Here is a 15,933-nt window from a genome sequence, read left to right on the forward strand (position 1 = left end):
AACAGGTCTGATGGTCAGCCAGCATTCTTTGTTAGCTTGTAGATGACTTTTGAGACGTGGAAGTGCTGGAATTCACTGAGCGTGAATTCACGTGAGCACTCAGCGATTGCAAGTGACTTATTGCAATAGCCGGAGTAACCTCATTGATGGAGCAGCTGAGGCAAGCATGAAGTGATACTTCTAGTTGAAAGCATGCCAAAAATATGCGCAAGAAGAACCTGCAAGATGGCAGCTCTGTGTTCTCTGTGGTTTACCAGAGCATTGCACAAGGAGAGCTGGTTGGGACCACTCCTTTGGACTTGTCTCAGACTTTTCAAATATGACTAGTTCTTGGCAGGGGGACTTGTCCTGTCTGCGTGACTGGAACCTAGTGCCAGCACCTACATGCTGTCAGGAGTGGTTCCTGCTGTATGCTCACGCAGGAAAGGGCTGGTGTTCTGGCTCATGTTTCTCTACAAGTGACTTTAGCCTGCTGGGAATGCAGTCATCCTTGCCTTTGCAGCTTGGTTTAATGTTAGAGCATGGCTAGGCTTTCATGATGTGGCTACATGAGCGCAATTTACCCCTCTGCTTGCTTTGAAGATTAAGAGAAAGAAGTCTGTGCATCTTTTTCCCAGCAAGTGTGCCAGTTTAAGGAGCTCCCACCAAGTCTCCCTCCAGCCAACCTCATGGTGCTCTGCCACACTGTTTTGTGTTTGAATAGATGTTTGCAGGACTGCAAGATAAATCAGTTTGTTGCTGAGTGTTTAAAACATATGCTGCTTTTTTTTTTTTCTGCCTCTGCTGGGAGCAGTAAAGAAGGAAATTAAGGGAGAGAGATGGAACCAATATTGGCATCAAAGGCAAAGCTTTATGGAAGTGTGCCCTTGATCTGATGGTAGTAGAGGACATCTAGCGCAATTTTCTCTTGTGTTGCTCTATGCTGAGCTGATCTGGAGTTCTTGAGATTAAAATATCTGTGGGCAACTTACACAAACAGCCTTTAAACCATCAGGGTGCCCAGGCAGTGTTCCTATTGCTACTGACCTGATCAGTTTGTGAGATGCCCTGGAATACAGGCAAATGCATCTTGGTGTATGCTGACAGATTAAAATACGCTCACTTTAATGCACTGTCCAAGCATGTTATATTATGTGCTCCTGTTTTATTTCTATTTCCTGCTTTCTTCTATTATGACTTACAAGATGGTGATAAATATTATAATAGATACTTCTTTTTCCAGCGATTGCTTTTCCCCCCATGCTTAATTCCTGTATTTCTGTGGGGGATTTTTGGGTCCCTTTAGCTCAGATCTCTACTGACTCTGTTCCCTTAGCTTCTAAAGCTGTTTGGTTTAGAATATGCTTTTTAGATTCTTAACTGTTATTTCAGTTTCAACATGCAGGAAGTTGCAAGGTTTGAGAACTGCTTAGGATTTCAGTATTGCAAAGGAGGCAGTTAATTTAATCTGATATTGAGAAACATTTTCTTAAATGTAGCATGGCAGAGTAGGAAGACTGTTGTAGGCTATCATTGCTATGTTTATCTGCATTATGTTAAAGTAAACGGGTAGAATATGAAGAGGGTTCCTGGATACTAGTGTGCTTATTTATTATTTTATTTAATAGAAGGTTATTGATATTTAGACTTGTATCAGCAGAGCAGAGAATTAGGTAGTCACATATCTCTGATGTGAGAGCCCTCAGTTCTCACTCCTAAGACTTTCTCTTCTGTGTCTCTGCTCTGTGAAATGTAGAGACAGATGCTTCTTTTGCCATTAACAGTGGCAAATATTATTTCTTCAAAGTGGATAGAAAGGCCAACAGCTTCTGTTAGCTTCTGTTTTAACCACAGCCAGCTGGTAATACCAAAGCTGTCTTAAGCAAGTGTTGATGCTACTTAATTTCACCACACAGTCTGTGTGCTGGAAGCAACAGTAGTGACAGTAGCCATGTTATAGGCGTAGAGTGCTTTTTCAGTTGAGTTAGGAAAACACAACTAGAAATGAAGGGGAGAAAACAAGCTTATTCTCCGTGCTTCTCTGACCACAGTAATGATGTTATTGAAAAAGTCATGCTTAGCTAGCACAGCATGTGGTCTTCTGTGATGTGTACAAGTACCTGGCAGCCACTGAAGTGAGGCTGCTGAGTTAATTTTCTGTTTCTCAACAGCAATGAATTTAATACATATAACCACAGACTTGACATGGAAATGAAACAGTAATGGTAAATTTAAGAATGTTGTGGTTAAGTGCCTAATTTGTCCAGTGTAGGGAGGCTGTGGATTTCATACGAAAATGGCAGGCAAGAATGCAATCAATCTACTGCTGAGACTCTGCTGTGCCTCTTATTTGCTTGAGCAGGCACTGATTTCAGAAAAGTTGTGTGAGGTTTCTGTTAGCTTAGTGTATGGGCAAAACATTTTCTTTTTCTTTTGTACTTAGGCCTGGAATTTTTCCCCAGTTTGAATAAGTACAGCTCACATCCTCCCTGGTAAATACTATGCAGGTTTATCTGTGTATGTAAATAGTTGGAAATGCTTTATCTTTACTAATTTGTCAGTTAGGGTCATATTCTGACTTTCTGGACACTGTTCTATACAAGAGTTATATATTCTGGTGGGTGTTGGCTCCTGTTGTTACAAGGTTAGACTTCCAACAAAATTATTTCCTTACGTTTAAGCCATGGTACGAATTTCCTCAGTAAAACGTAAGCCTTACTTTAGCAGGGTTCTTAAATGAAAACTCAGTGAGCTTCAGGCTGTAACCAGTGCTTCACAAATCAAAATGAGCTGTTTTTTATATATAATTTCTTAGTCTGCCTTTGCCTTAGGCAGGGAGGAATATTTGCCTCAAAATGTGCCAGATCTTTTGTTGTTGCACCATATGTTGGTATTCTTAATCTAGTAGATAGTATGTGAATCTCATTTATTATTTACAGTATAACAGAGATGAATTTACTGACAAATATTCCTATTCTAGAACTGCAGTTGCTTTGTGTATTAATTTTGGCTACTACAAGCCAAATAAAATGTAGAACATAAGACTTTGGAGAGGGCAACTCAAAAGCAGCGACTTAGAGTTGAAAATTGCTGTCACTTTTAAGGAGATCTTCCAGCCTGGGTTGAAGGGGTATTGCTAAGTTGTTGCCTTTTAAGAAAAGCCCCTCCATCATGACAACTGTTCTGAAACACATTTTAAGATCTCTGCTCTCCGTAGTAGAAAAAAAGCAAGCAACAGGTCTTGTAGTTCTAGAAATAAATAACCAACAGCTGAAAGTTGTTATTGTATCTATCTTCTCTCAGGTCCTATGCTGTTGTAAGCCTTGCTGATGCTTGGTATGGAGATTTCCGTCACTGATTTGACTACTTCAGGGTTGTGTTCATGCTTTCTCTGATCAGCTGGTAAGTACTGTATCTTTGTTTTCTGCACATACTACAGCTACTTCATTTCAGACTGTTTTAACTGAAGGGTGGAGAATTTCTGGGTGGAGTAGATCCTTGACTATCTGGTGCTGTGCCAGTGCCCCTTCCCATAATCAATGGCCCATCTGGTGGTTTGACTGCAGCCAGGGGGTGGGATGTGTGCCTATCTGGTGGCTGGGAGTGCCTGCAGTTTGGTCTTGGTGGATCTGCTTCTGGTTATGTCATGTGATTAATTGGAACAAATTACTAGGTGAGTTGTTCTGGTTAGTCATTAGAGGCCTCTTCAACCTGCTTTGGTGTTATCACTAAATTACATGTATCAATAATGTATTTATTGCATCTCCTGAGGAGCATTTTGTTAGACTAGTTAATTTGGAGAGGTGGGGATGAAATCCATCCTCTAGCACTAAGGGGAAAAAATAAAAAAATAAAAAAAATAAAAGATGAGTTGTCCTTATTACTGTAAGTATTTATCAGGACCAGGAACTCTAGGACCCCTTTATTTTAGGTGCTGAACAGCTCAGGCACAGAATTAGACATCTTTATGGAATTTTGTAAGTCTACGCCCATCCTATGTTATGTCATCTTCTGCCTGTCCATTCTTGGGCTTGTGCTGAGTTGTCCTTCTGCTGCGGATTTTGTTGTGCAATATATTCACTTTTAGACTGGCTTTTAGAGTTTAAAATGAAAAATGTAAGATTTTGTCTGTTTCTGTGTATTGTAAGTGTAAAGGAAAGTTCTATGAATGTAGAGTTGGAAAGGAGGAGGATAAATAAATATTTTCATGATATAAAATTTTATTTACTGAATTGTAATATGGGGCTACTCTAGAACAAAAATAATATTAGTCTGATTCATGAGGCTACTGTTGTAATTGGATGTGTTTTATAAATGCTTAATTAGATGCATCTGTTTTAAATCCAGCAACTCTTGCACAAAAACTTGCCGGTCAAATGACTTTATCTGGGAACAGACAACATTCGTGCCTTGGTACAGCAAAACTTGTAAGTGTTTGTTTAGGTCCATGCCTACTTCTAAGTATCCCCTTGCATTTCTATCAGAATTATAGAAGATATATTTCTAAACAAGTCAGTCAGTGACTCAGGGCTTATGGGTTAGGAGTAAGAGAAAAATGGCTTCCTTCACGATTTTACCATTATACTAATTAAAAAGAGACAGCTTTTATGTTGTAGAGGAAGATTATCTACAAACACATTAACTAAAACCTGGTAAAAATGCATGGTACTGCAATGCAATGTGATCAGAGAAATGGTTACAGACTTGTCTCCAAAATATTTATGCGTAGGACTGAGGCAAGACCTATAACATATTCTGAAGAAAAGAACAGAGTAAATTGAGGAAGGGAGCTAAGTTTGGAGGCAAAAAATAAGTCTAATTTCTTTAAAAGTAGAGGAAAAAACATGAATACTAGTACAGTGCGTGAGGATAGCTTCCGTCCTATGGTGATGTAAGAAAACTGTGAAGAAGACAATAGGAATGGTATCTTGCTTAAGGAGGTAAGACATCTGAGGTAATGCAAGTTATTTTGCTGCTCACAACAGAATAGGGGTGGCTTGGAAATGAGATGAGATAATAATGAATAGCAATAGAAAAAAGAAGTCAAAGGTAGGCTGCTGTGGTTGCAGAAAGAAGTGTGTCATTTACAGCACTTCTGGGACTTCTGATTTCCTTTAACGGAAACGCTAGAAAATAGAACAAACTGATTGTAGTGCTGAACAAGAAGTGGTATAAATTTCCCATCACCAGAAAATCTATTTTTTTTTTTATTCTTGGTGCATTCTTAAACTTTCGAATCATCTGCAGTTCGTATAATACAGGCATAGTAGAGATGAGTAGCACCTGAGGATCAGGCAACAGCTGAATGCCTTCCAGATATTTGCAAGATTATAGTATGCATTTTTAAAAAGTCTTGATATTTACTTCTTTCCTGTCACAGAATCTGAAATGAGGCTTGCAGGTCTGATCCTGTGTAATGAATGGCATGCTGTAGTTACATAGACACGTTCACAGTTTCTCATAATACAAGAAAAAAGGCCATCAAATAAACGGTTGGGTGACAGATTCTGAAGTATGTGCTATGAGTGTTTTGCTGGTTTGACATGTCTGCTCTGTGAAATTATCCTGCTGTATGGACTGGGTGGTAAATCAGAGTTAAAGTATAAGCTTTTTAACTGCTTTGCTGAGAAAGATGTGGTAGGGTCTAATGTGTCTGAGATTAAAGTTCAGCACACACTCTTCACTTTCCTACGTGTTTTGTGCAAAGTACAGTTTTACTCTTACAGGTGGAAAGTTCTATTACATTGCATTATGAATCATGCAAACCAAAGGTCTTCATTTTCTATTCAGCTTTTAAATTAACGGTGTTTAGACCCTGATGTATTGAAGTACAAGCAAAATAAGAAGTGCCATTGGCAGAACTTCAGGTTGTTGTTAAGCATACAAAATGCTTAGCTGAAGAATGAGCAGTTGCTTTAGTAAGAAAATCCCAAAAGAGGGGGAGAAGCACCTCTGAGTGCGAGGAGGTGCAGTTGTGTTAATAACTACATGTGTGCACGTGCATATGATAGCAGGACTGAGTGCCTGTCTGCAAATGGACATGTGGGAGCTGTGTGTGAATGTAAAGAGGGATCAGTGTGAGTGCACGCTCATGAGCAGTGAATGGAAGCACAAGTGTGAGCTAGCATGCAGGTGAAAGTCTGCATTAAGAGTGTTTTTCAGGGAGTAAGGAAGCTGAGGATTTAAACCAGAATTTGCCACCTTTCATTTTTGTACGCTGCAGCCATGCTTGTGCAGAAGCATTTCCCAGTCCTCTGTGTGTCTGCAGCCTATTTGTTTTTACCTGCTGTTATTCCACTGGGAATGAGCTGAAGACTCAATCTTCCTCTGAAACCATAATAGGAGTATTTGTGGTCTCCTGGCTGCTTCCTTAATTTTTCCAGGCATTCCATACCATAAAGTGAGCCCCTTTTTGTCTGTTGTTTCTTTTGGCTACCCTGGAAATTGATGTGCATGTTTGTCAGCACTGTTCTGTGGTTTTGGGAGTTGAAAGAAATGAATTGGTGTTCTCATCATAACAATGAATTAAACTGTAACTGTATGCTTCCTCACACTGGGGAAAAAAATGAACACGCTTTAGCAAAAAGTATTGTTGGTGTCCTTGCTGGGCCTCTGCATTATCTTGTTCCTGAAAAACTTGCTGAGGAAATTTGAAGGGGAGGATATGGTTTGCTCCATCCTGTGTTGGGTCGGATCCATCAGGAAACATTTTGTCTGCATTAGAAATGAAATGCTAGCTCTTCAGTAGCAGTATTGTGAGCAAGAAGTGTGAATAATCTGTGGCAGCAGTGACTTGGTTATAGAAAGGGAAACCAATCCAACTTCTTTCTCTGATGAAACTTTAAAAAGGGATTTTTGCAGAAGGTGTGGCAGAGTGTTTTTCATTGATGTGCATAAACTCTAGCTAAACACACAAATATTTTAAAAGTAGTTTCACTCTTTACCTCTCATAGGTTGTACTTCATCAACTGTCAGTCTTTATTCTTTGTCAGTTCCAACACATAATGCTGCACTACAGATATTTTTCCTTGCCTTAAAAACTACTCATAAAAATCTGACTGGGTGAGAATATTTGAAAAAGCATGGTATGTAATTATTCTTTTCTGCCAAGCTGTATGTTTAGAAAATGAAGATGCAGACTTGTACTTACTGTAGATGAATGAAAATAAATCATAATAATCTTACTCAAAAAAAAAAAAAAAATACTCAAAAAAAAAGCTACATATCCTGGAGCAGGCAAAAGGACAGAGCAGTATGGCATTTCTTCGTATAGGTTGATCTTTACTTCAGAAGGCACAGCCTGTACAGACATTGCCTTTGGCATCAAACTGGTCATTTTACTGAATATATCAGATTGGATGAAAAGTTCTGTGACCCAGGTGGGTTGCAGATGGGCATTTGGAAGGAAAGGGTATGGAAAACATCTTATGGATGGAAAGCCGGAGTTGCTGCACGTTCTTCCAACTAAGTGTTGGAAGACCAATAGCAAATCAATTGTGCAACTAAGTAGCCATCGTGCTGTTATGACTTACACAGTTTCTGCTTACGGTTTAAATACAAAATATTTTACAGTAGTTGCTATTCATATTTATTGTGTGAGATAGGTGACAGTCAAGCCAAGAGTTTTGTAACTTCTGAAGCAAAGAAGTTATTCTACATTGTGGACCAAGCACCACAGGGGGAAACAAGAAACTAGAAACTTTATTCCCAGTTAGTGGATACAGTTTAAGACAGAGAATTGCGCTGTGACCCAATGCCTAAGAGCTTCCTAGAAAGGTCAGTTAAGGGCTGCTTACTTTTCTGGTGTTGATGTTGGAATAAAGATAGCTAGTGCTGTCTGTCTTCATGGAAACTGTTGCAACTACTGGAAATGTTTACACTTGTGAAGGGTAGAACTGATAGGAATGTTTGTGAGACATGCTGACCTATGAAATGGAGTAGAATTCAGTGACAGTTCTTCTGGGGTTTACTTCCTTTGTTACTTTTTCTGGCCTAATTCTCACAGCACTGCCCTTCCATATGCTGTGCCCTCCACCTAAAATGTAATGTGCAGTGTAAAAGCTTTTGTTAGCAAGACAAACTGGTTTGCCTGAACAAGTGGCATCTGCTGTGTTATCAGAGCTTTTTTGGCAATCGCATGCCGCAGTTGTATGACTTCATCTAGGAGATTGTTCAAGTTTAGTTGCCTCATTACTGTAGGACCAGCAGGCTTACCTAGCAACAAAACCTTTTCATATCTAGCTTCTCTCAGCCTCTCCTCAAAACTACTTCTGCAAAAGAACACACGCAGGCCCTGCAAATACTTTGAAAGGAACATTCTTTCAAGCTGCCTTTTTAGTAATGACTGCAAACATAGAGTTCCTCATAAGACTCAAGTTTTAGGCAAGAATTGATGTCTTCTGTGCGTTAAAACGTTTTGACTTTAGTGATATCACTAAAGGTTAGTACTACTCACCATTGGGTTATTTAATTGCTTGGGAATTTTTAAAGCCAATACCAGATCTTTGTAAATCCTAATTTATAGCAGTAGCCCAAAGCTTTTATTCCCAGTGCTTAATGGTTACAGAGTGACAGCTTAAGCATGGGTTTAATAAAAAAAAAAAAAGCTTTCAGTACAAGCTCCACCTCTGTCATCACATCTGTCTGCTTTTTGCCATTAGGCAAGCAGTGTCTGTCTTTCAAGTCCTTTATTTGCATAGGTGCTAGCACACATGTACATGTAATATTAACAAACTACTTTCTAATATGTGCTGTAACAGAAGCAGTTTGTTTTTTTGCTCTAGTACTTTGGTTTTTTTTTTTTCTCCCTTCTCTGAAAGCAATACAATGATTTTTGAGATTGCATGTAACTGATTCCAGACTTCCAGGTAGTCCTAGTTAGCAGTGAGATAACCCTGTTCATTTTAGTGCAAATAGAAAATGTGTGAAGCTTATTTTCCATTAAAACCAGATTAAAGAAGGATCCTTAACTGCTTTCAATGTAAGCCCTCTACAGCTGTCAGGCTATCTGCCATTTTCCTTAGAATGTTGTATGATGACTACAGAACTCATGAAACTGTGGTATTAAGGAAAAATATAGAATTGAGAGTAGGATTTTAGCCTGACTATTCCAAAATGTGGGTTCTGTGACAGCAATAATTTCAGGGCAGCAATAAAACCCTTTCAAATCTGTGTCCTAGCACTTCCGTGGAAGCTGCAAGAAAATACTGTATGCATAATCGAAGCCATCTCGGGAGTTCTCTAGGAGCCTAGGAAGATGATAGCTTCTATGTTTTTTTTTTTGTATTTTGGGGCTTGAAAAAAATTCCACTTCTATTTGACTTTAGAAGAAAGTATTAAAGTTTCTTTTAACCAGAGAAAGATCGGTGATCATCAGTACTGCATATTTTCTGCTGCTTTAGAAAGTGTAGTAGCAGCAAATAAATGTGTAATACTTCACCACATGACATGGCTGTTCTGTAATCAGAGAATGACTTGGGCTGGGAGGGACCTTAAAGCCCATCCAGTTCTTATTCCACTGCCATGGGATGGTTGCCAATCACTACATCAGGCTGTCCAGGACCCCCTCCAACCTGGTCTTAGGCATCTCCAGGGAGAGGGCACTTACAGCTTCTCTGGGCATGTTAGTCTTAATTTAAATTTCAAATCTAGAAAGGCTACTTGTTTCTAGAAGGAAAAAATGACTTTTCTCACTTAGACCTTGCAGATTTTGGAGGGCTTTTAATATCAGGTAGGAGGTTAAGAAAAATAATAATAATTTGAGGACCATAGTTGTACTTGTTCCTAATTATATGAAACTAGGAAAAACAGGATGGCTTTGCTAACAGAGTGTAAACAAATAGCTGGAGAATCTAGCTGTTAATTAGGTTGGCATTTTAATAGTCTCTCACAGGTCAAAGATTCAGCCTGGTACCTTTAGGGGGTGCCAAAATGCTGCAGGTAGATTCACCAATTGATTCTAGAGGACTAACGCAAAGGTGATTTTATTGTTTTCAGGCTCTTCTGCAAATGAGAGTAAAGGAAAAACATAAGCATGATCTTGATTTTTTTGCATTAATGCTGCAGTAATGTCACTCCTGGCATGATGAGGAATTTCTACTCCATGGAGCAGGCATTCTAATGGAAATATTCTATTGGAAGCAGTATTTGTTTTAAAGCAAAAGAATTTTCTGTTTTAATGGAAAACCACTTGGACTGCTCCATGCTTTCACCAAACACAAGCATTAACTTGAATACTTGCTGCACTGTAGCATATAAGGTATTGTAGTCAGCATTAGTCTTTGCCACTACACTGAAATGCCATACTCTTGTCTGTGTCCTCATTCATATCCTTCAGCTACTCTTCAGTGTGTTTCTCAAGGAAAGGTCTGTTGCTATTTAGAAATTAGTATTACATTTATACTTAGAAAACAAGTTGTTTTTTTATGCTAATACTAGGTTTGCAAGTGCTTCAGTACTGCTCTTAATTAGGATGAATGCTGTATTTTTTTTAATGACCTGGTGTGTCACATTGTAGAGGAGTGACTGTAGATCCTGAGACTTGATGACCAGGTGATTTCTCCAACTGACTTCTTGGAAGGTGAATTTTTTCATAATGTGTTCTGCACACCCATGCTTGGGTTCATAGAATCAGAAGGTTGGAAAGGTCCTACAGGGTCATCTAGTCCAACTGTCCACCCATTACCATTGCTGCTACAAGCTACTAAACCATATCTTGTAGCTCCTCATCCAGATAAACCTGGTCCTGATAAGATTCCTTATAGATTTAGTAGGATTATTCTGACAGGTGAGGAGCATCTATGAAGACAGAGTTAATAATGAGACTGGGTGTGGTATGCTGATGAGCAGTCCTTGAAGTTCTCAGTGAGCGGGTGAATTCATAAAAATTCATGAACACACACTTTCTTCTCCCACATGCACACTCGGTCTTAAGTTGTTCAGGTGAGTTGCAATGTGTATTAATACTGTTCACTTGTCTGCTGGGTGCTAACTACTGCTGTCCTATCTAAAAAGTCTTCCACTGAACTCAGAGATCAGTTTCATTAAAACAATATTCAGTTTTGTCCTTTGGATGCATGGATGCCTTTCTGTATGTTAATGTAAGCAACAAATGCAAGCAGTAATAATGTGTATATGTACTAAATAATGCGTACTCTTGTATGCAGTACCCTACTCTTACATAACCATCATTCCTAAGCATGAGATGCTTATTTACCAACTAAAGCACCTTGGCAATGATGTCAAGCAATTTGAATTACTTCCACTGCTTCCAGCATCCATTAGATAAAATCTTGAGTTTGAATCATTGAGCTTTAACCTGGTAACCAGTTTCACTGATGTCCTCCAGGAAGCACATTGTGAACTTAACTTCCCCTGTGGAAACTACAAAAAAAAATCATACACCAAAATACAATGATTAAGGGCCAAGCCCATAACAGAATCAGACTGGGACAGAAATATGAAAGCTGAGCTCACTGAATGCCTTTGATACGGCAGTTTCTTCAGTGTTACATACTGTGTGATTATGAACAAGTCTATGACAAAAACAATTGTTCATTCTTTCCTAAGGGTAGAATGTTTCACTTACAATGCTTTAAAGAACTGTGAAGTCGTGTTACTAATGAATGTGGGGTTACTACAGGGAGCCTCATGCAGTTAGCTTGTGTCAGGGTTTGGGCAGCTGGGGAAGACAAGAGTAGCCTTTCTCATAATAATCTGCCAGAGATCACTGTGGAAGTCTCATGCTGTAGAATTTCTACATCTGTTGCTGATTTTATTTTCTTTTAATTCTTTGACACAGGGCAGTTCTAGCAAGTAGTTGTTATGAAGCTTTATCATCCTCTGTCTTTGGATATCTGATTAAGCATGACTTGCTGTAATTGGGATTTTAAATACCTGATTTGCCACAAGTCTTCCCAATTACCTCTATTACCTTTACTCAAGGACTAGTAGCTGTTCCCAGGTATGCATCCTGTTGTCCACAGTTTTGCCCTCAGGTTATTCTGGCGTCATGCTTACATTAATTGTCCTTGCCATTGTATACTGTAAACTATCCCATGGTACCTGCAGAGCATGTTGCAGCATTGTCACAGATTCTGCATGTGTTTTGTAACCTGCACTCCATTTTAAGAAGGTTCAGAAGCTTATTTCTATTTAAAGCTTTCAAATGATACCAGTTGTGCATATGTACAGTTGATCAGTCATTCCTATCCAAAACCATTTCGTATAATTTCTTCTCTATGTAAAATAAAATCACAAAATATTAGCAGTGGAGATGGTAGTGAAGTTTAGGGAATCTTCTGTTCTTCAGTTCCCTGGTCCAGCAGCGCTTCTGGATATAATTTCCTTAAAAATTGTGTAAATATGAACTTGTTTTCTAGGAATTTGAAATGCCTGCCCTGACCCACTGCTGTAGAGATGTTTAAATTGTGTGGGACTTAACGAATTTTCCATGTTAAATAGTGTTAATAGCAATAGTATTTTGGCTGCTTGTACCTAAATCTTCACTTACTGAAACAGGACCTATTTCCAAAGAAGTTATCTGGAGATTGTACTTCTGCTAGAAATTTTTAGCATGTTTTTTTCTGGTTGCAGATGAGAATGTTGTTTGATCTTAAATGTAACTCGTGTATGTAGCTGAAATAATTTTGTGGCTTTTGGAAGCTGTATGTGGACCTGCAGAGTGAAAACCTGGAGCTGTTGCATAACAGTGAAACAATAAAAACATAACAATGGCCAAAGTTGTTTTTTCTTTCATTACCAACACTGATATCCTGTTTCTCACTGGAAGATCTCCACAACTAAATATTGGTAACTTGCATCTGGAGGTGTTAATTCAACAGTAAGTAGTAGGTGTTTAAGCTTGAATAAACACTCAGAGCAAGCAAAATGAGGATTGATAACAAAGTCCAAAATTGCCAAGAAAAAGCTTTGTGAGACTAACGTAGGAAATTATGCTGAATGCTCAGAAGGTATGTTTTCACAGAAAATGTATTTTCCTTTCTTTAGGAGTAGAAAAGAACCTGTCTCCCTCTGCTGGTTTTAGAGAAGAGAAATAAGTGTACAGACAAAAAAAAAAAAAAATTACAGCTAAAATTTGGATTAAAAACTCCCGAAGATTCCACAAGTAGTGGTTGAAGCTTGTTGCCTTTAAGAGCTGTAGTCACCTTGGTGATGTTAGAACTTTGACTGTCTTGATTACTGGAAACTGGTAGATTGCTGTAGCTGTTCAAGCTAATAGTTTCTATGTATATTTTAAAACAATTTATTTGTTTGCATCATTAATGAAAAATGATTAAAGATTATATTGTTTAGCTTTGAATTCACACATCACCTGATGCCGTAGCTTTATGACTCTAATGTTAGGCTGCTTTTCAAGAAATCTAGATGAATAATTTTCAATTCCTGCATGGTTTCAGTTAGGGTATTTCATGGACGTGCCTTTTTCTTTCAAACCTAAGTTCCTAAACTACTCTGTCCTTGCAAGTCACAGGCCATGAGGCTTTTCAGAACCACAGACCCAAGAAAAGCTACAGTTTGCCACCTGTGACAACTGCCCAGGGTTTCCTTGACTCGCATGGGGACTGGTGTTGAAGCTGAGTGCTTTGGGATGGAGTGTAGGGCTGAAATGCAGCTGTGGGCTGTGCAGTGCCATTGCCCTAGAGTGCTCTGGGAGGCAGTGAGAAGCCCTGATGTGGTCTGTGCTAACGAGAGCGTGCAACAGGATGCGGGTGAACTTCATGCTGCATTCCCACCCTGATGAACAAACATTTGGGAATTTCCTTGGAATAGATGTGCATAAAGTAAGCAGCATGTTCTGGTATGCAAAATGCAATCTGCTAAGAGATTTTTTTCCTTGCTGGGATACACTCTTCCTATTTGCAGAGGAAGCTCATTTGTCCTATTAAAATTCCCATGCTTCTACTAACAATTTCTCATTCTCAGAAAGGATGCTCTAACAATAGACACCAAGTTTATTGCTTCCAATTAGTGAAGGGCAAGTAGGAATTCCAGTAGTTATATTGAGGCATTCATCTGTTAAATTTGGGAGGCTTACGTAAATGTGTTTCAGGCTGAGATGAAAATGAAGGCAACTTTCTTTTGAAAGATGTTTGTACTTCCATATGTTGTCTTTGCCAAAGCATTTGTTTATGTTTTCATTGCATGTAGTTGGCCTTTTAATCTGGATACACATAAAACTTCTTTATCCTAGAAATTGTTTTAAAAGGCATCTGCCAGCTGCAGTTTATGAGATTGCCAGTTAATCTCAGCATTAGTCTGGTTATTTACACAAGGTGATTTGCTTTTTGCATGTGTTACATCGGAGTTCTTTTGTGAAGTCTGAGTATGAAGGGCAGTGAGCACAGCACTTATTCTCCAAACACTTGAACAAATGTCCTCATGTTTATTCTGCCTGTAATATATCATTTAAATATCAGTAAGAATGTCAGTAACATTATATGGATTTTTTTTACTGCTTTCTTCTGTACCAGATGTTATGGTCACTAAGCGTTTCCTGAAAACTCCCAGGCCAACTATGACACTGGAACAGTGTATCAGAAAACATATATAGTAACAAGATAGTGAGACTGCTGGGACGTGCACCTTGTGTATTGCGTGTACAGCCACATATTAGTAACTTCCTGTATAAGAAATACTTTCAAGCTGACGTCGCGCTCTCATGCGGTGATGTGCAGTCTGTAATTACCCACTGAGAAGGCAGTCTGCAGGCTATGCCATTGTTCCCTGTATTGACTCAGCTGGGGGTAGCGTCCTTCTTCCTAGAAGCCAGGCTCCCAGGGCTGCGCAGTTCTCTCTCTGGAAGCAGAACTGTTTTCCCTCCCCATCACTAAAAGCTAAGCTGTGGGGACTGCTGCTTGCCATCTGATGTTGGACGGCTGTTTCTGAGGGCTGGCTGGTGCTGCTTCTGGAGCACAACTGTGCACGTGGTGTAGCTGTCATAGGAGCTATGGAAGCGGGGCCAACAGTGCTGGCATTGGGGTTGCTCTTCAGTTTAAGGAGTGTAAGCAAGAGAACGGTGTATTCAGTTTGTCTGTAGAAAATTAGTGGCTGCTTCATGAGAAGTACCCTAAGAATATGTAAATATATTGAATAAAGGATCGCTAAGAAGGTTGAGCTGAAGTTTTAAAATACATGCTAAGTACGTGGAAAAATTCCTATTAATTTCCCAAGGAACGCCTCAGAAGATTCTCTGGTAAACAGGCATGGAGATGGTCTGAAAGTCTGCAGTAGTCAACAGAAGGGACCACATCATCTTCCTTTTTGCTACTTCTGTGGTTCCTATTTGCCCCAGTGGCAAATGATGTTATGGTGCACTTACTATATTGAATTGTCATGGTCTGGTTGAAATTGCCAGATAAGACAGCTGCCTTGTACTCATGCTGAACAGATCAACGCACGTTTTCTTCGTGATGGATTCTCTGATGTGGTAGGTTCTAAGTGGATGCTTTTCACTCGTCTTCTGTGTTTAATCAGGTGTTTTGTATTGTTTGGAACTTAGTGTACGAAGTCTCCTTAGTAAATGGGACCGGACTATTTGAGGCGGTACCCGCTGACTGGGAGCTACTGAATGGCTCGCAGGAGCGTTCGTGCGGAGCGCCCGTGAGCCAGCAGCCATCCAGAGGGGAGCAGGTGAGGCGGTGTCCGGGCGCGCCCCGCCCATCTCCTTACAGCGAAGCCCCGCCCCTCTCCCCGCCCCTGCTGCGCTCCAGCGGTGGGGGCCGGGGCCGGAAGTGGGCGCGCGGTGGCGGCGGCGGCGCTGCGAGAGGGGGGCGACGAGCGGGGAGCGTGCAGCCTGCAGCCTGGCGGCGGGGGCAGGAAGCGGAATGGCCGCGGGGCGGCGGCGCTGCTGCGAGGTGGGTGGCGGGACGCGGCTCCGCTCCGCGCCCTCCCGCTTCTCGCTCCTCACGCCTCGGGGGTCGCGGCCCCGCGACC

General features: G+C 40.1%; 1 protein-coding gene across 1 annotated transcript in view; it reads left to right on the forward strand.

Annotated features, from left to right (window-relative positions):
- The first annotated feature begins 15,799 nt into the window (after positions 1-15,799).
- PIK3C2A (phosphatidylinositol-4-phosphate 3-kinase catalytic subunit type 2 alpha) overlaps positions 15,800-15,933 on the forward strand; it is a 47,406-nt gene continuing 47,272 nt past the window's right edge. The window contains exon 1 of the mRNA XM_042881899.1: positions 15,800-15,854. The gene's annotated coding sequence lies outside the window, so the exon portion shown is untranslated. The remainder of the gene's footprint in view (positions 15,855-15,933) is intronic.

This window comes from Lagopus leucura, unplaced genomic scaffold (assembly GCF_019238085.1).
Source record: "Lagopus leucura isolate 7727_CA_CO unplaced genomic scaffold, USGS_WTPT01 Super-Scaffold_100033, whole genome shotgun sequence".
Lineage (NCBI taxonomy): Eukaryota > Metazoa > Chordata > Aves > Galliformes > Phasianidae > Lagopus > Lagopus leucura.